The following is an 18103-nucleotide window of genomic DNA, read 5'->3' as shown; positions in this document are numbered from 1 at the left end:
GAGGTTCTGTGGGAACGAGAGAGACTCACGGTTGGTATGTTGCCTCCCAGGTGCCAGGGTTCGTGATGTCTCGGATCGTGTTTTTGGGATCCTTAATGGGGAGGGGGAGCAGCCCCAAGTCGTGGTCCACATAGGCACCAACGACATAGGTAGGAAGAGAGATGGGGATTTAAGACAGAAATTTAGGGAGCTGGGGTGGAAGCTTAGAGCGAGAACAAACAGAGTTGTTATCTCTGGGTTGTTGCCCGTGCCACGTGATAGCGAAGCGAGGAATAGGGAGAGAGAGGAGTTGAACACGTGGCTGCAGGGATGGTGCAGGAGGGAGGGTTTTGGTTTCCTGGATAATTGGGGCTCTTTCTGGGGTAGGTGGGACCTCTACAAACAGGATGGTCTTCACCTGAACCAAAGGGGTACCAATATCCTGGGGGGGAGGTTTGCTAGTGCTCTTCGGGGGGGTTTAAACTAATTCAGCAGGGGAATGGGAACCTAAATTGTAGTGCCAGTGTACAGGATGTTGAGAGTAGTGAGGTCAGGGATATGGTTACAAGGACGCAAGAGGGCACTGGCAAGCAAGAACCTGGTTTAAAGTGTGTCTATTTCAACGCCAGGAGCATCCGGAATAAGGTGGGTGAGCTTGCAGCATGGGTTGGTACCTGGGATCTCGATGTAGTGGCCATTTCGGAGACATGGGTAGAGCAGGGGCAGGAATGGATGTTGCAGATTCTGGGATTTAGATGTTTCAGTAAGAACAGAGAAGATGGTAAAAGAGGGGGGGGTGTGGCATTGTTAATCAAGGAGAGTATTACAGCGACAGAAAGGACGTTTGAGGACTCGGCTACTGAGGTAGTATGGGCTGAGGTTAGAAACAGGAGAGGTGAGGTTACCCTGTTGGGAGTCTTTTATAGACCTCCGAATAGTTCCAGAGATGTAGAGGAAAGGATAGCGAAGATGATTCTCGACAGGGGTGAGAGTAACAGGGTAGTTGTTATGGGGGACTTTAACTTTCCAAATATCGACTGGAAATACTATAGTTCGAGTACTTTAGATGGGTCAGTTTTTGTCCAGTGTGTGCAGGAGGGTTTTCTGACACAGTATGTAGACAGGCCAACCAGGGGCGATGCCACATTGGATTTGGTACTGGGAAATGAACCCGGCCAGGTGTTAGATTTAGATGTAGGTGAGCACTTTGGTGATAGTGATCACAATTCGGTTAGGTTTACCTTAGCGATGGGCAGGGACAGGTATAAACCGCAGGGCAAGAATTATAACTGGGGGAAAGGAAATTATGATGCGATTAGGCAAGATTTAGGATGCGTAGGATGGGGAAGGAAACTGCAGGGGATGGGAACAATCGAAATGTGGAGCTTATTCAAGGAGCAGCTACTGCGTGTCCTTGATAAGTATGTACCTGTGAGGCAGGGAGGAAGTTGTCGTGCGAGGGAGCCGTGGTTTACTAAAGAAGTTGAAGCGCTTGTCAAGAGGAAGAAGAAGGCTTATGTTAGGATGAGACGTGAAGGCTCAGTTAGGGCGCTTGAGAGCTACAAGCTAGCCAGGAAGGATCTAAAGGGAGAGCTAAGAAGAGCAAGGAGAGGACACGAGAAGTCATTGGTGGATCGGATCAGGGAAAACCCTAAGGCTTTCTATAGGTATATCAGGAATAAAAGAATGACTAGAGTTAGATTAGGGCCAATCAAGGATAGTAGTGGGAAGTTGTGTGTGGAATCAGAGGAGATAGGGGAAGTGTTAAATGAATATTTTGCGTCAGTATTTACAGTAGAGAAAGAAAATGTTGTTGAGAATACTGAGATTCAGGCTACGAGGCTAGATGGGATTGAGGTTCACAAGGAGGAGGTGTTAGCCATTTTGGAAAGTGTGAAAATAGATAAGTCCCCTGGGCCAGATGGGATTTATCCTAGGATTCTCTGGGAAGCTAGGGAGGAGATTGCAGAGCCTTTGTCCTTGATCTTTATGTCGTCATTGTCGACAGGAATAGTGCCGGAAGACTGGAGGATTGCAAATGTTGTCCCCTTGTTCAAGAAGGGGAGTAGAGACAGCCCTGGTAATTATAGACCTGTGAGCCTTACTTCGGTTGTGGGTAAAATGTTGGTAAAGGTTATAAGAGACAGGATTTATAATCATCTTGAAAAGAATAAGTACATTAGAGATAGTCAGCACGGTTTTGTGACGGGTAGGTCGTGCCTCACAAACCTTATTGAGTTTTTCGAGAAGGTGACCAAACAGGTGGATGAGGGTAAAGCAGTGGATGTGGTGTATATGGATTTCAGTAAGGCGTTTGATAAGGTTCCCCACGGTAGGCTATTGCAGAAAATACGCAAGTATGGGGTTGAAGGTGATTTAGAGCTTTGGATCAGAAATTGGCTAGCTGAAAGAAGACAGAGGGTGGTGGTTGATGGCAAATGTTCATCCTGGAGTTTAGTTACTAGTGGTGTACCGCAAGGATCTGTTTTGGGGCCACTGCTGTTTGTCATTTTTATAAATGACCTGGAAGAGGGTGTAGAAGGGTGGGTTAGTAAATTTGCAGATGACACTAAGGTCGGTGGAGTTGTGGATAGTGCCGAAGGATGTTGTCGGGTACAGAGAGACATAGATAGGCTGCAGAGCTGGGCTGAGAGATGGCAAATGGAGTTTAATGCGGAAAAGTGTGAGGTGATTCACTTTGGAAGGAGTAACAGGAATGCAGAGTACTGGGCTAATGGGAGGATTCTTGGTACTGTAGATGAACAGAGAGATCTTGGTGTCCAGGTGCATGAATCCCTGAAGGTTGCTAACCAGGTTAATAGGGCTGTTAAGAAGGCATATGGTGTGTTAGCTTTTATTAGTAGGGGGGTCGAGTTTCGGAGCCACGAGGTCATGCTGCAGCTGTACAAAACTCTGGTGAGACCGCACCTGGAGTACTGCGTGCAGTTCTGGTCACCGCATTATAGGAAGGATGTGGAAGCTATGGAAAGGGCGCAGAGGAGATTTACTAGGATGTTGCCTGGTATGGAGGGAAGGTCTTACGAGGAAAGGCTGAGGGACTTGAGGTTGTTTTCGTTGGAGAGAAGGAGGAGGAGAGGTGACTTAATAGAGACATATAAGATAATCAGAGGGTTAGAGAGGGTGGATAGTGAGCGTCTTTTTCCTCGGATGGTGATGGCAAACACGAGGGGACATTGCTTCAAGTTGAGGGGTGATAGATATCGGACAGATGTGAGAGGTAGTTTCTTTACTCAGAGAGTAGTAGGGGCGTGGAACGCCCTGCCTGCAGCAGTAGTAGATTCGCCAACTTTAAGGGCATTTAAGTGGACATTGGATAGACACATGGATGAAAATGGAATAGTGTAGGTCAGATGGTTTCACAGGTCGGCGCAACATCGAGGGCCGAAGGGCCTGTACTGCGCTGTAATGTTCTAAATTCTAAAATTCTAAATATCTTGGCTAATAAAGAAAAGGATTCCATATACCTTCTTAACCATCTTATCGACCTGTCCTGCTACCTTCAGGGATCTGTGGACATTCACTCCAAGGTCCCTCACTTCCTCCACACTTCTCAGTATTTTCCCATTAGTCATGTATTCCTTTGCCTTGTTTGACCTCCCCAAATGCATCACCTCAGACTTCTCCATGTTGAATTCCATTTACCACTTTTCTGTCCATCTGTCATGCAGGCCCCCATCTGCCAAGAATGAGGCATATTAATTTTATCATATGAATGCTGATTCTAAACTTGCTGGGAAGAAGAGAAAGCCTGTTTCAAGTACTGCCAGACACTTAGCTGAAAAACATTAGCATACTAACAGACAGTGCTTGTGGAGACAAAGGACCATTCCCTGACACATTCAACCCACAATGGCTTTTGATCACCAGACATCGAAGGTATGAGGAAAAGCATTCCAGAGACTGCTAAGGTGATACAATTCACAAAAGCCAGGACTGGTTAAACCAGCTGGTCACATGGCTTGTCCAGGATTTTTTGAACTAGCCACAGAGTTTTTGAGCTCAGAAAGACTATTTACTCCTGGAGTGAGAAGACCTTTCCTGTCTGCTCCCATCTGTTTCTCACAAGCCTCTGGCCCCATTGAAGACACATGAACTTCAAGAGGGAAATGTCTCCTACATCGAACAAGGTTTAAGAAGAATACTGGGCCCCAACGAAAAGCAAGACCTACCTACAATCAAGGCTTTACAGCGAGCTCAAAGAACAGTAACCAAAACCATCTTCAGATATTGCCTAAAACTTTTCCACTGCTCTTTCTTCTACACTTTTCTGTATCTATCTGCATGTGTGTATTGCATATGCATGCTTGCATGGGCGCGTTGTGTATCTGTCGGCGTTAACCGAATTGGAGTATTAGTTTAATAAAGTTCAACTTTTTTCCTTTAAACTTAAGAAAACCTGTTTGGCTAATTTCTTTGCCTTATAATCGGAACAAGGATTCACTAACGGGGAGCTAAAAAAAAACTGGTGTATTTAAAATTAAACCCTGTTACGTTAAAACTAGGTGAAGACTGAGAGGGAACCCTAGACCCCTTTCTCACCTGGTCGTAACACCATCTGACTAGACCATCAATATCTTCCTGCACCCTACAGCTATCCTCCTCACTATCTACCACACGGCCAATCTTTGTATCGTCTACAAACTTCTTGATCATGCCCCCTACATTTACTTCCAAATTGTTAATATATACCACAAAAAGCAGGGCACCCAGTACCGAGCCCTGCAGAACGCCACTGGAAACAGCTCTCCAGTCGCTAAAACACCCGTCAACAATTACCCTTTGTTTTCTGCCACTGAGCCAATTTTGTATCCAACTTGCTGCATTTCCCTAGATCCCATGGGAATTTTTTTTTTTTAACCAGTCTGCTGTGTGGGACCTTGTCAAAAGCCTTGCTAAAATCCATGTAGACCACATCAACTACACTACCCTCATTTATCTTCCTTGTTACTTCTTCAAAATATTCGATCAAGTTGGTCAAACACGATCTTCCCTTAATAAATTCATGCTGACTATCCTTGAATAACCTGTGCCTTTCTAAGTAATACTTTATCCCCCTGTCTCTCAAAATAGATTCCAATAATTTGTCCACTACTGAAGTTAGACTGACTGACCTGTAATTATTCAGTCTAAAACCTTGCTCCCTTTTTAAATCGAGGTACAACATTAACAGTTCTCCAATCCTCCTGCATCACACCTGTATCCAGTGAGGACTGAAAAATGATGGCCAGACTCTCTGCCAATTCCTCTCTTGCTTCTTTTAACAGCCTGGGGTACATTTCACCTGGCCCTTGTGATTTATCAACTTTCAAGAATGCTAATCCCATTAATACTTCCTCTCTCCCTATGTTTATCACATCCAATACTCACACTCCTCCTCCTTAACTACAATATCTGCATCGTCCCCCTCTTTTGTGAAGACAGACGCAAGGTATTCATTAAGAACCATACCAACAGCTTCCGCCCCTACACATAGGTTACCTTTTTGGTCTTTTATAGGCCCTATTCTCTCCTTAGTTATCCTCTTATTCTTAATGCATTGATAAAACATCATTGGGTTCACCTTGATTTTGCTTGCCAACATTCTTTCATGCCCTCTCTTTGCTTTCCTAATTTCCTTTTTGATTTCACCCCTCCACTTTCTATACTCCTCTCGGCTTTCTGTAGTATTGAGTTCTCAGTGTCGGACATAAGCTTTCCTTTACTGCCTTATCTTACCACGTAGGCCCCTTGATATCCATGGGGTTCTAGATTTGGTCGTCTCACCCTTTTTCTTTGTGGAAACATGTTTACTCTGAACCCCTTGAATCTCCCCTTTGAATGCGACCCACTGTTCTGACACTGATTTACCTTCAAGTAGCTGTTTCCAGTCCACTTTCACAAAATCACTCCTCAATATAGTAAAATTGGCCTTGTCCATGTTTGGAGCAAGGCTGTAATGAGATCACGAGCTGAGTGGCACTGGCAGAACCCAAACTGAGCATCTTTGAGCAGGTTATTGCTGATTTAGTGGCGCTTAATAGCACTTTCTATACCACCTGCTATCACATTGCTGATGATCAAGAGTGGACTGATGAGGCGCTCATTGGCTGTATTTTATGTACAGGACATACCTGGACAATTTTCCACATTCTCAGGTAGATACTTGTGTTGTAGTTGTACTGGAATGGCTTGGCTAGGGGCATGGCTAGTTCTGCACTACAAGTCTTCAGTACCGCAGCCTACTCCGCCATTCAAGACAAACATGGCTGATCTTTTGGTTCAATTCCACTTTCCTGCCCGATCCCCAAGAGATCAAAAATCTGTTTATCCCAACCTTGAATATACTGAATGATGGAGAATCCACAATCCTTTGGGGTCGAGAATTCCAAAGATTCACAACCCTCTGAGTGAAGAAATTTCTCCTCATCTCAGTCTTAAATGATCAGCCCCTTATCCTGCCATTGTACCCCTGTGTTCTAGATTCCCCAGCCAGGGGAAACAATCTCACAATGCCTACCTTATACAGTTCCTTCAGAATCTTGTATGTTTCAATGAGACCACCTCTTATTCTTCTAAACCTCAGAGAGTATAGGCCCAATTTACTCAATCTCTCATCACAGGACAACCTTCCCATTTCAGGAACCAATCTAGTGAACCTTCGCTTTACCACCACCAAGGCAAGCATATGCTTCCTTAAATATGGCGACTAAAATTGCACATAGTATTCCAGGTGTGGGCTCACCAAAGCCTTGTACAATTAATACAAGACTTCCTTATTCTCCTCCACATCAGTTAGTCACCGTACAGCTGGTGGTGAGGGCTGTGTAAATGTCATCATGCACTCTGCGTTTGCCGCAGGGCTCCTCCAGAGTGGTCCAGGCAGTGCTAGCATTGTTTAAGCATGACTATCACATGCTGTATCACATTTTGGACGGCAGAGATTCTTGTAGGAGGCTATCAGATAAGATTCAAACTGGACACTGGAGCCACAATTTCAGTACTGGCAGACACGGAAGAAGGATGAAGAAAGTAAGCATCAGACCTAGAGGTGAAAATACTGTATTGGCCTGAGGCATCAAGCTGAAGGTAATAGGAGAGTTGAAAATGATTCTGAGTTACCAGGGAAAAGAAATTCCTGAGATATTATAGTTTATTAAGAATCAGAATTGCTCACTATTAAGCAGAAAAGCTTGAATAGATTTACAGTTAATATGCAGAGTTGAAAAGCTGAAAGACAAGGAACTTTATCGCTGAATTTCCTAAATTATTCAATGGATTGGGAAAGCTAAATACAGCCTACCACATCACATTAAGATACAGAACCATTGTGCTTATATAAACCAAGAAAAGTTCCACACTCACTTAGAGAAAGTTAAGTAAGATATAGAGCTAATGATCAAACAGGGAGTCATCACCAGTTATTCAGCCTACTGGATGGTGTTCAGGTATGTTTCCAGTGAAGAAACCAAATGGGTCCATTTAAATTTGTGTAGACCTTACACAGCTAAACAAGGCTGTAGAGTGGGAAATACAGCCAATGGCATCAGTGGATGAGAGTCTGGCAAAGCTAGAGAAAAGCACGATTTTCATTAAATTAGATGCCAACAGTGGGTTTTGACAAGTCCGTTTGGATGAAGAATCTAAACTATTGACAACTTTTATAGCACCATTTGAAAGATTCTGTTTTCAGAGATTACCTTTTGGAATTTTTTTTTATTCGTTCATGGGATGTGGGCGTCGCTGGCTCTGTCAGCATTTATTGCCCATCTCTAATTGCCTTTGAGAAGGTGGTGGTGAGCTGCCTTCTTGAACTGCTGCAGTCCTTGGGGTGCTGTTAGGAAGGGAGTTCCAGGATTTTGACCCAGCGACAGTGAAGAAACGATGATATAGTTCCAAGTCAGAATGGTGTGTAGCTTGGAGGGGAACTTGTGGTGTTCCCATGAGTCTGCTGCCCATGTCCTTCTAGGTGGTAGAGGTTACGGGTTTGGAACTTATCCAAAGAACGATGTCCTGAATCCTGGGAGGAGTAGAAGGGATCATCTGTCACAGGATGATGTGTTGATCCATGGTGCAAGTCTGCAGGAACATGATATGAGAGTGCGAGCAGTGTCACAAAGATCGCAAGAAGCTGGTCTAACGCTGAATGAGAAGTGTGTCTTTTCACAAGAAATGGCGAAATTTCTATGCCATATTCTTGATGTATCAGATCAGACCCTCAAAAAACAAAAGCCACAAAAGACTTTTCTGAGCCAAAGAACATCACGGAGTTGCAAAGATTCATGGGCATGGTCAATTAGGTGGGAAGATTTTGTCAAATCTGGCAATGATGAACGAACCACTGAGGCAATTATTAAAGAATGACAAGGCCTGGTGTTGGAGTGAGGACCAACAGGAAGCTTTAGAAAGAAAATCAAGCAGAAACTTCTTTCTTCAGAAGTACTAGCACATTATGTCCCAATGGGGATAGGTGCAGTCTTGTTTCACGTACAAAGTGATGGGAGTTGCAGGCCTTGTATTTTACATCTTGTTCTTTGACAGAAACAGAGTAAAGATATGTGGTCATTGAGAAGGAAGCACTGACAGCAACTTCGTCATGTAAGAAATTGTCTGACTCCATGATAAGTCTCCAATTTAAGATCGAAATGGATCACAAACTGTTAGTTACTCTGCTAAATACAAAAGAACTAGCAAAGTTACCTCTGAGAGTGCAGAGGTTTAGATTGAGATTAATGAGATTTGATACTGAAACCCAATATGTTCCTGGGAAACTGCACAATAGCGGATGTGTTATCACGCATTCCATCAGCAGGACCTGAAGATGGTGACATTCTATTTTTTGAGGAAATAGAAGTGTTTGCTCTAACAACTACAGAATATTTACCTGCTACAAATCAGAAATTGAGCCAAATCAGGAAGGCTCAAAAAGAGGATATATGTCCAGCAATTTGCGAATATTGTTTGCATGGATAGCCAGCATACATGGCACACAACCCAATGTTAAGGTAATATTGTGAGCAGTGAGGGCATTTGAGTATTGCCAATGATTTGTTAATATTTGTTGAGAGAGTAGTCATCCCCAGGATACCATGTTTTGAGATCTCGGAAAGATTACACCAAGGAAAAATAGGAATAACAAAATACAGAGCCGGGTTTGTGGCCTGGTATAGAAAGAGATGGAAGAGATGATATCAAGGTGTATCATGTGTACTGTCAATTGTCATAAGACGAAAACACCACTTCAGAATGGTTTAGCCCCATGCGAATTGTTGATGGGACGAAGGTTAAGAACTAAACTTCCTATACTTCCAAGAATGCTTAAACCACAAGTGAGTGCAGAAGAATTGGAAAAAGTGAGGGAGAGAGAGGATAGAGGAAGATCTGTTCAATCCAGGAAATATGACAGACATCACAGAACCTAAAACTTGACAGACAATCCATTCTGGAGAATAAGTTTGGGTTCGAGATCAGAGAAGGTATGGAGACATGTAGAACAATCACCATCTCCACAAGCATACATTGTCCAAACTGACCAATGGATAAAAAGAAACAGAAGGTCATTGATGGTGATACCAAAGAAGCAGCAGATCCAAGAGAAACAATCATCTCAAGAAACTGATGAGCCTACAGATCTGCAATCAGTCATCACCCAGAGGACAACCCGAGTGAAGAACCTGAGTCATCAAATAGTTCTACTGAAGTACAAAAGAATGAGAAAGAAGAACTAAAAGCCTCAAAATGCCAGGCATCTTCTCAAGAGAAAAGATAGTGTTATGGCAGATTTGTAAAAATGCCACAGCAATTGACATTCTGAGAAGTGAAATCAGAGACCGGGAGGAGATGTAGTATAACATAGGGTTCTTACTGGGCAGAATATGTAAATAGTTACATATGTAAATGTGAGTGTCATCACAGGAAGTGATGTAACAAAACTTGTACGGAACCTCATATAGAGTGAAACTGGAAGCCATAGATATCAGATGCATGTAAATAAAAACTCCAGTTCCTGTAACTCAATCTCTCAGATATTCTGTTCTAAGACTAACTAGAATCAGAATTACCGGCCCTGCTGCCACTACAGTTTCTCCTTATTTACTCTACTCTATTTTGAACACCTCTATTAAATCTCCTCTTAATCTTCTCTGATCTAAGGAGAATTAAATATTTTTCATCTGTAGTTACTGTTGTAACGTAGGAAACGTGGCAGTTATCATGAACGCTGTACTTTGTATTATGGTTATGTTTTTAAAAACTGTGATTTTTAATGCGGTGTAAAAAGGGTTTTGAGGCGACATATGGTGTACCCGGAAACAAGCCAGGGGCCTTGGCTACCATGCAAACAAGGAACCCAGATCAAAGTGCTTTTGAAGGTTGAGTACATGGTTGTAACACCTGATGGACAATGGGTTTCACTCTCCGAGACTCTCAGATTGTAAAACGAGAGCTAAGGGTTTTGAAAATATAAATTTGGGTTGCAATTTCTAGTACCTGGAAACAAAGGAAGACCCAGGTGGTTTCAATATAGCCAGACTTATGGACTCTGACTATTGAAAAAGGCAAATGACTATTGACTTTTGATTATGGGTAAGTTCAGCAGGCTTTCCTAAATCTGACAGACTGTAAGGAAGAAAGGAAGACACCAAGAAACCAGCAGGAGATGCTAATCCTCAGAAGAAAGACAGAGAACAACTGCTTTCTCCAATGGCTGATACAGCAAAAGGCTGCTTAGACTTCTACCCAATTCAAAAGTTGAAGTTTGCGGAGGAGAAAAGACCAACACGGTCACCAGAGATTGCCTCATCAACGGAAGTCCAGGTCTAATGTACTTAGAAGAAGTGAGCAAAGAGGACATTGGCTTTGTTAAGGACTGGGAGATTCAACCCATTGCAACTGGGAGAAGTTTATGACTTTTTAGCTGCAAAGATACCTTATCAAAGAGAACACTGAGTACTGTATAAACGTGTTGTGAGGTTTCCGAATATTTTATAAGTTAATGGAAAATAGCTTTCTCTGTAATTTAGTTATTAGGTACCTACTAAGTACTGTTTAGTTAATGCTGATTTTAGTTTACTTGTTATAGTAAAAGTTTCAAAATGTGAAATCTTGTCATGTCATTCTTTAATTGACCTGGAGCGTTCATATCTCTTGTCTTAAAGTTAATAGTCTCAACTGAGGTCATGACACAGTCAATTTACACACAGCATGCTCCGACTGATAGCAACGAAAGATTTGCGTTTGTATAGTGCCTTTCATGGCCATTGTATTTGGCCAAAGCAATTTACAGAATTTTTGGTTTCCATAAGATATAATTTTTTTTTTTAATTTTACGATCAGCTGAGGAAGGGTTGAAGAGCTCCCCTCTTTTCCCTCTCCTTGTTTGACCACAACAGATTTTTTTAAAGTGGGTATACTTGCCAATTCAGTGAGCGTTTACTGGTTTATGCTTAATGATCATAAAAATAAAACAATCAGACAGGTTTTCTTGAGTTTAACAAAGAAAGTTAATTTTATTATACTTAAACCGATCTAAGTAAAAATAATATAACATGCTGCAACTTTGTCACATACACGCACACTCAAATAGGGTACAGTGTGGGGAAGGATAGATTGGTCAAATTAGAGTCCAGAGAAATAAAAGGGATATACAGTCTGTGGAGGTTTGTGACTCAGCTGGCTTCAGGCTGAATTTAGTGGTCCTGAGGCTTCCAGTTTGAAGATGTTGACACTGATTTAGTGGTTCTCTGGGAAACAGCAGTGTGACTGAATTCCTTCGAGGGAGATCTCTGTCTGTTCTTTCCAGAAAGCTCTCTAAACTGTGTAACTGAAGGAGATTTCTGTGTTCTTTCCAGAAAGTTGCCTCTAAACTGAGTAGCTGAAGGGATTTTTTATCTCACTAGCTCCCCCATCAGGCTGAAGCACAGTGAGCATCAATTGGTGAACAGACTAACATAATCAAACACAGATCAATTAAAACCACTAAGCACTGCAGACTCTGCAGCAGGCAATATCCCTCACGGTCAGCAGACAGTTTGAAGCTTGCGAGGTTTGAGTGGTTCATCTCCACCAGTTTAATATTCAGGTTTCCAGCAGGTGAATTAAAAAATCATCTTTAGACCTAGCATGTTTTCGTGACAAGATGTTTGTCACCTCACTGGCCTCCGAACTTTATCTTTTCATCACAATCCTGTAAATTCCTATTCACCAAATCCTGTAATAGTCATTCCTCTGAGAATCTTTCCTCTTTTGAAAGCAAGAAAATAAAGATTTGCATTTCTCTAGCACCTTTCACGACCGCAGGATGCCCCAAAGTGCTTTACAGCCAATGAAGTATTTTTCAAGTGTAGTCGCTATTATATTATAGGAACTGTAACACTCACTTTGTGCACAACAAGCTCCATGGCCAGATTAATTGTTTAGGCGTTACGTTGCATTAAAACTGGCCAGTACACCAGGTAGAACTCTCTTGCTCTTTGTCAGAATCGTGCCATAAGATCTTTTACATCCACCTGAGAGGGCAGTTGGGACCTCTGTTTAGCATCTTATCTGAAAAACAGCACTTTTAACAGTGCAGCAGTTCCTCAATACCACACTGGAGTGTCAGCCTAGACTTTGCACTCAGTCTCTAGAGTGAGACTTCAGCACAAATGGCTTCCTTTTGTGAAGTAAGATTCTATGAATCTATGATTCGAAATTTAAAAGCTTCAATACATTATAGATTTTAGCATCCTTGAATTTGTCCACATACGATCTTTTGTTTTCTCTCTGAATTTGTTTGGTTCTCTAATTGGGAAAAATGATGGAGTTGGATGGGTAGAGTTAAGCCTAAGCGTGTGTGGGAGCTGAGTTAACATGGGCATGTTTGATAGGAGTGAGCTACAGGAAAGATCAGAAGAACCTGAGGCTGAATTTTATCCGCACTTTGCGGCGGCACCCTTTAAACTCAGTGGGGTGCCCGCATTTAGCGGCCGCCGCAGAGCCCCTACGATATTACATGCAGGGCCTCATTAGCATCACTGTGCCGAGCCTCCCCCCACCATATTACATGGTGAGAGGCGGGACATTCAGTGCAGTGAGGAACCCTTTGACAGCTGTGCAGCAGGTGCTGTGCCCTATTTTCAGCGCCCCAGCACCTGCTTCCTGACAGCTGTCAAAGAATACTTACCTAACTGCTGAAGAGTGGAGCTGCTGTCAATCTGTCAGCAAAGCAGAAATTGCTGCAGAAATCCAGCTGGTCAGGCAGCATCTGTGGAGAGAGAAGCAGAGTTAACTTGTCCAAGTTCACAAACCTGCAAGTTAACTCTGCTTCTCTCTCCACAGATGCTGCCTGACCTGCTGAGTTACCCCAGCACTTTCCGCTTTGCTGCCACATACTTACCCTGCTGTGTCCCAGTGTCCTGTGAAGTTGCGATCCTCTTCTTCCACTCAGGTATAACATTCCTTCTTGTAGGCATGCCACACCTGGGTGAATAATCTTAATTTTGCACATTCTAGGACGTGGGACTGAAATATGCCATAAAAGGTATTACAGAGGTTTACAAAGAACACACTGACACAAATGGGAATGCACGTGTGTAACAGCAATGTAAATACATCTTTCTCTAAATGTTCCTCACCAACATGCGTGTCCTTTTCTCCGTGTGAATGATGTGTGCCAGCATGTAGCGCCAGTGTCACATCCCTTTGGATAGTTGGTCCTCAGGGGAGCCAACGTATGCAATAACATCATTGCCAAGCCACCATTACTAATGGGTGCCTCCATGGATGCAGTGACATGGACATTAGCTCAGTCAGCTGCTGCCTCTAATGGTTTACACAGGGATGCTGCAGATGTGGACTGGTGTACAGCAGGTGAGCGAGGGTGATGTGTGGCTTGCAGAGCTCATGTCGGTTCCTATGGAGCAGACAGCCTTTGTCTGATAAGCCACTTCCGTACGTCCCTAGCTCACTGCTAGCCCTGCGTGCAGAGCCTGGGTGCCATCTGCCCTCCCATGCATCTTTCATATTGCAGGTACTCAGCGTCCTCATAGTCCAAGGAGGAATCCTGTTGACATCTCTCCTCATCATGCCAGGCCTGGCCCCTATTGGGTGCTCAATGGTGGTACATGTAGCTCAGTGGCTGGTGTTGTATCTCTCCTCTGCAGCAGTGATGGAGTCTCTTACTGGTGTCAGGAGCCATGTCTGCAAAGGATAGCCCATATCTCCAAGAAGCCACTCCTCCATCTGAGCCAGTTCAGTGAACAGCGGTGGCAGCTGGGACTGGCGCAAGACCCAGGTGTCATGGCAGCTGCCTGAGAAGCAGTCACAGATTTGCATGAAGCATCTGCGGTGTTCACATACCAGCTTCACCTGGATTGAGAGGATACCTTTAACGATGATGTCTGCAGGTGGTAGCCTGGCGGGAGGCCTTATGTCCACATGAGTGCAGTCTATGAGCATTGCAACCTATGGTTCTCCGACAATGGCGCCAGAACCAATAACCCTCTGTGCCTGGCTGTGAGAGACCGTCCTGAAGCAGACATACTCACTGGCCCTCCAGTGGAGGGCATTGGTGACCTCCCTGATGCAGAGGTGCACTGCTGACTGTGTGACCCCACAAAGGTGGGCCTCTAAAAGGCTGCAGAGGTGTCAGGCTTGAGAACCGCTGCCACTATGAGGAACAAAGGCATGGGATGTCCACCGGAGCCCATGGGCTGCAGGTCATCCTTGAGCAGGGCACAGAGACATGTCACTACTCTCTCTACATGCGCAATTTCCTCTGACACTGGTGCTCTGACATCCGATGGCATGTCATGTAGGGTCTGTAGATGCATGGCAATTGCAACGGCGAGCTCCCCTTGGGGGCTGCTGTTCACGACCGGGGGCCTCTATGTGGAACGCACCTGCCTGTTGATATTGCCTCTTGTGCATACGGATCGTCACGTGCAGAGGATCACACAATGTACGATGAGCCATACCCATTTCCATGTGATAAAGTTGTACCCTGCATGTATTCGAAGGTTCCTAACAGGGCAGGGATTGATGTTGATAGGTACATAGCTGCTTTCATGGATCAACTATGTGGCGTGCCATGGCATTGGCCATCTTGGCCAACACTCAGAGTAGCACAGCATGACCACATCAAGATCCTACCAGCTGAATTGATTGCCCCCACCATCCACAAAACCTTAGTGTTCCTGCCCTTTATGGCATCCACCTCACAGAGTGTATCTAGAGTGCCATTGTCCCCTCACAAACACAAACCAACACAGAGCGTACACTGTTAATGGAGGGATGATACATGGTACCGCCCTTCATGCCAGCACAGCTTTCCCACCGGTAATCCCAGACCCCCTCCCTTTCAGAATGCAGAGCTAGACCCCTGTGTATCCACCCCTCCCTCCTTCATTCCAGTATGCAGAGTGGGACGCCTGAAAAAAAATCTACCGTCTGCCGTGAAACATTCTGCCTCTGTGGAACCGCTGGATTTTCAAATCGTGAACGGGACGACATGTGATGGCCGCCCGTTCAGTGAAAAATCAGGAAGTGTCACTGGAGAGGCGACAGGCTGTGTAATCTGTGGAGGTAAGTACCATTTAACATACTGTAAATGGGGTGCTGCTGCTGTGCGGCAGGGAGCCGCACCGAGGTCCCTCCACCACCGGTAATTTGCGGCAGGCCCTTCTCGACATTGCGGGTCAAGGCGGGCCACTCCCCACGGGATTTTACCGACCCCTATGACACGCGGCATCGAAGGGCTGGTAAAATTCAGCCCTTGGTCCTTTTGTTAATGATTTGTTTCTGAAAGGAAAGCTCTAAGAGGTACTCTTATAGAAATATACATATACATAGAGAAATCTAAAATTAAACTCATCAACTCATTTTTGAAGCAATTCCTGTGTGAAGGAGATAGATTCAAACTGGTAAAGGAGAAATTTAGGACTGAAACCAGGAAGTTCTTTGCTCAAAGAGAGATCAATACTTGGAATGGACTTCCTTATAGAGCCATGGGGGTAAAAATCTGGGATCATTTAGGAACACAGAGTTTTATTTTGTTTATTCTTTCACGGAATACGGGCATCACTGGCTAGGCCAGCATTTATTGTCCATCTCTAACTGCCCTTGAGAAGCTGGTGGTGAGCGGCCTTCTTGAACTGCTGCAGTCCATATGGTGTAGGTACACCCACAGTGCTGTTAGGAAGGGAGTTCCAGGATTTTGACTGAGCAACAGTGAAGGAATGGCAATACAGTTCCAAGTCACGATGGTGTGTAACTTGGAGGGGATTTTGCAGGTGTTACGACTGAGGCAGGAGCAATGCACTGTCAATTCAGTCCTATCACTCCACAGGTTGCAGCATGTTATTAAAGTTTTCCCAACTAACAGGAAAACAGCCAAATTAAACACATTATTAACCCCCAGAATAACAGAAAATACACGAAACCAGGTATCTTGTGACAACAACAAATTAACTATTTATTAATAACCTAAATCTTAACACTATTAAGATAAATTTACGTCGAAAGACCTTATAACTTCAGATTTAACCTACCCCCCCCAATGCTCACACACATACATTCAAAAATTAACAGTTAACCAGTTTTAAAAAATTATGTTTTGAAAATTAGCTGTTTCTTAAGAATAAATAAATAACTGGGTTGTAAGTCTTTGTGGGTTATATTCCTGTCAGGTGAGGTATCTTAGTGTAAAAATAATCAGATGCCACTTGAAGTCTCCACACAAATTTGATGAACGGTCTTTACTAGATAGGCATTCAAAGCACTTCGGTTGCAGTAGGCGTCACACAGTTCTTTCAACACAAAATATAACGACAGGTCTATATGTGGATTTTAAAATTGGTAGTCTTTCAGTCGAAATTTTACTGTGAATTCCAGAAAACATAATCAGTCAAGAGAGAGCCATTCTTGAAGCAAAAACTTCTTAGATTGGAAGCAAAGAAAAGGAATGTTGCTACCTCCAGCAATGCAAATGTTCTTTACAAAGTTTTGTTTTTCTCCTTAGGCAATTAACGCAGCCTATGGCTCATTGTAGAATTTCTGCTCAGAGAATTCTCTTCCTTCAAGGCAAGCACGCTTCGCTGGTGTCTCTCTCAAAACTGGTTTCAGACAGTCCCTGCACACAGTCAAATGTTGCATTACAGCATGTTTCCTACTGTTGCCTAGGGAACAGGCCTGCTGTGGCACTGTTCTCAATGAATCTTCTCACTCTATCTTAAAGGTACACTGTTTTAAACAGAGGAGAAAAAAAACAGTTCAGTGACAAGGGTAATGGAGTTCCCATGCACCTGCTGTCTTTGTCCTTCGAGGTGGTAGAGGTCGCGGGGTCATTGCTGTCAAAGGAGTCTTGGTGAGTTGCTTCAGTGTATTTTGTAGATGGTGCACATTGTCAACACTGTACATCCATGGTGGAGGGGGTGAATGTTGAAGGTGGTGGATGAGGTGCCAGTCAAGCGGGCTGCTTTTCCCTGGATGGTGTCAAGCTTTTTGAGTGTTGTTGGAGCTGCACTCATCCAGGCAATTGGAGAGTATTCCATCACACTCCTGACTTGTGCCTTGTAGATGTTGGATAGGCTTTGGTGAGTCAGGAGGTGAGTTACTTGCCGCAGAATTCCCAGCCTCTGACCTGCTGTTGTAGCCAGCGTATTTATAGGGCCGGTCCAGTTCAGTTTCTGGTCAATGGTAAGCCTCAGGATGCTGATAGTGGGGGACTCAGTGATGAATGTCAAGAGGAGATGGTTGGATTCTTTTGTGTTGGAGATGGTCATTGCCTGGCACTTGTGTGCTGTGAATATTACTTGCCACTTATCAGTCAAGCCTGAATGTTGTCGAGGTTTTGCTACATAGGGACACGGACTGCTTCAGTATCTGAAGAGTCGTGAATGGTGCTGAGCATTGTGCAATCATCAGCAAACATCCCCACTCCTGATCTTATGATGCAGGGAAGGTCATTGATGAAGCAGCTTAAGATGGTTGGACCTAGGACACTATACATATAGAATTACATAGAATTTACAGCAAGGTATTTATGTACCACACAAACCTCCTCCTATCTTATTTTATCCAGCTTATCAGCAAATCCTTCTGTTCCTCTCTCCTTCATGTATTTTTTGTACTTTCTCTTAATGAATCTATA

Source organism: Heterodontus francisci, chromosome 12 (genome assembly GCF_036365525.1).
Source record: "Heterodontus francisci isolate sHetFra1 chromosome 12, sHetFra1.hap1, whole genome shotgun sequence".
Taxonomy (NCBI): domain Eukaryota; kingdom Metazoa; phylum Chordata; class Chondrichthyes; order Heterodontiformes; family Heterodontidae; genus Heterodontus; species Heterodontus francisci.
The sequence above is the reverse complement of the archived record's forward strand: the minus strand, read 5'-3'. Positions refer to the sequence as shown.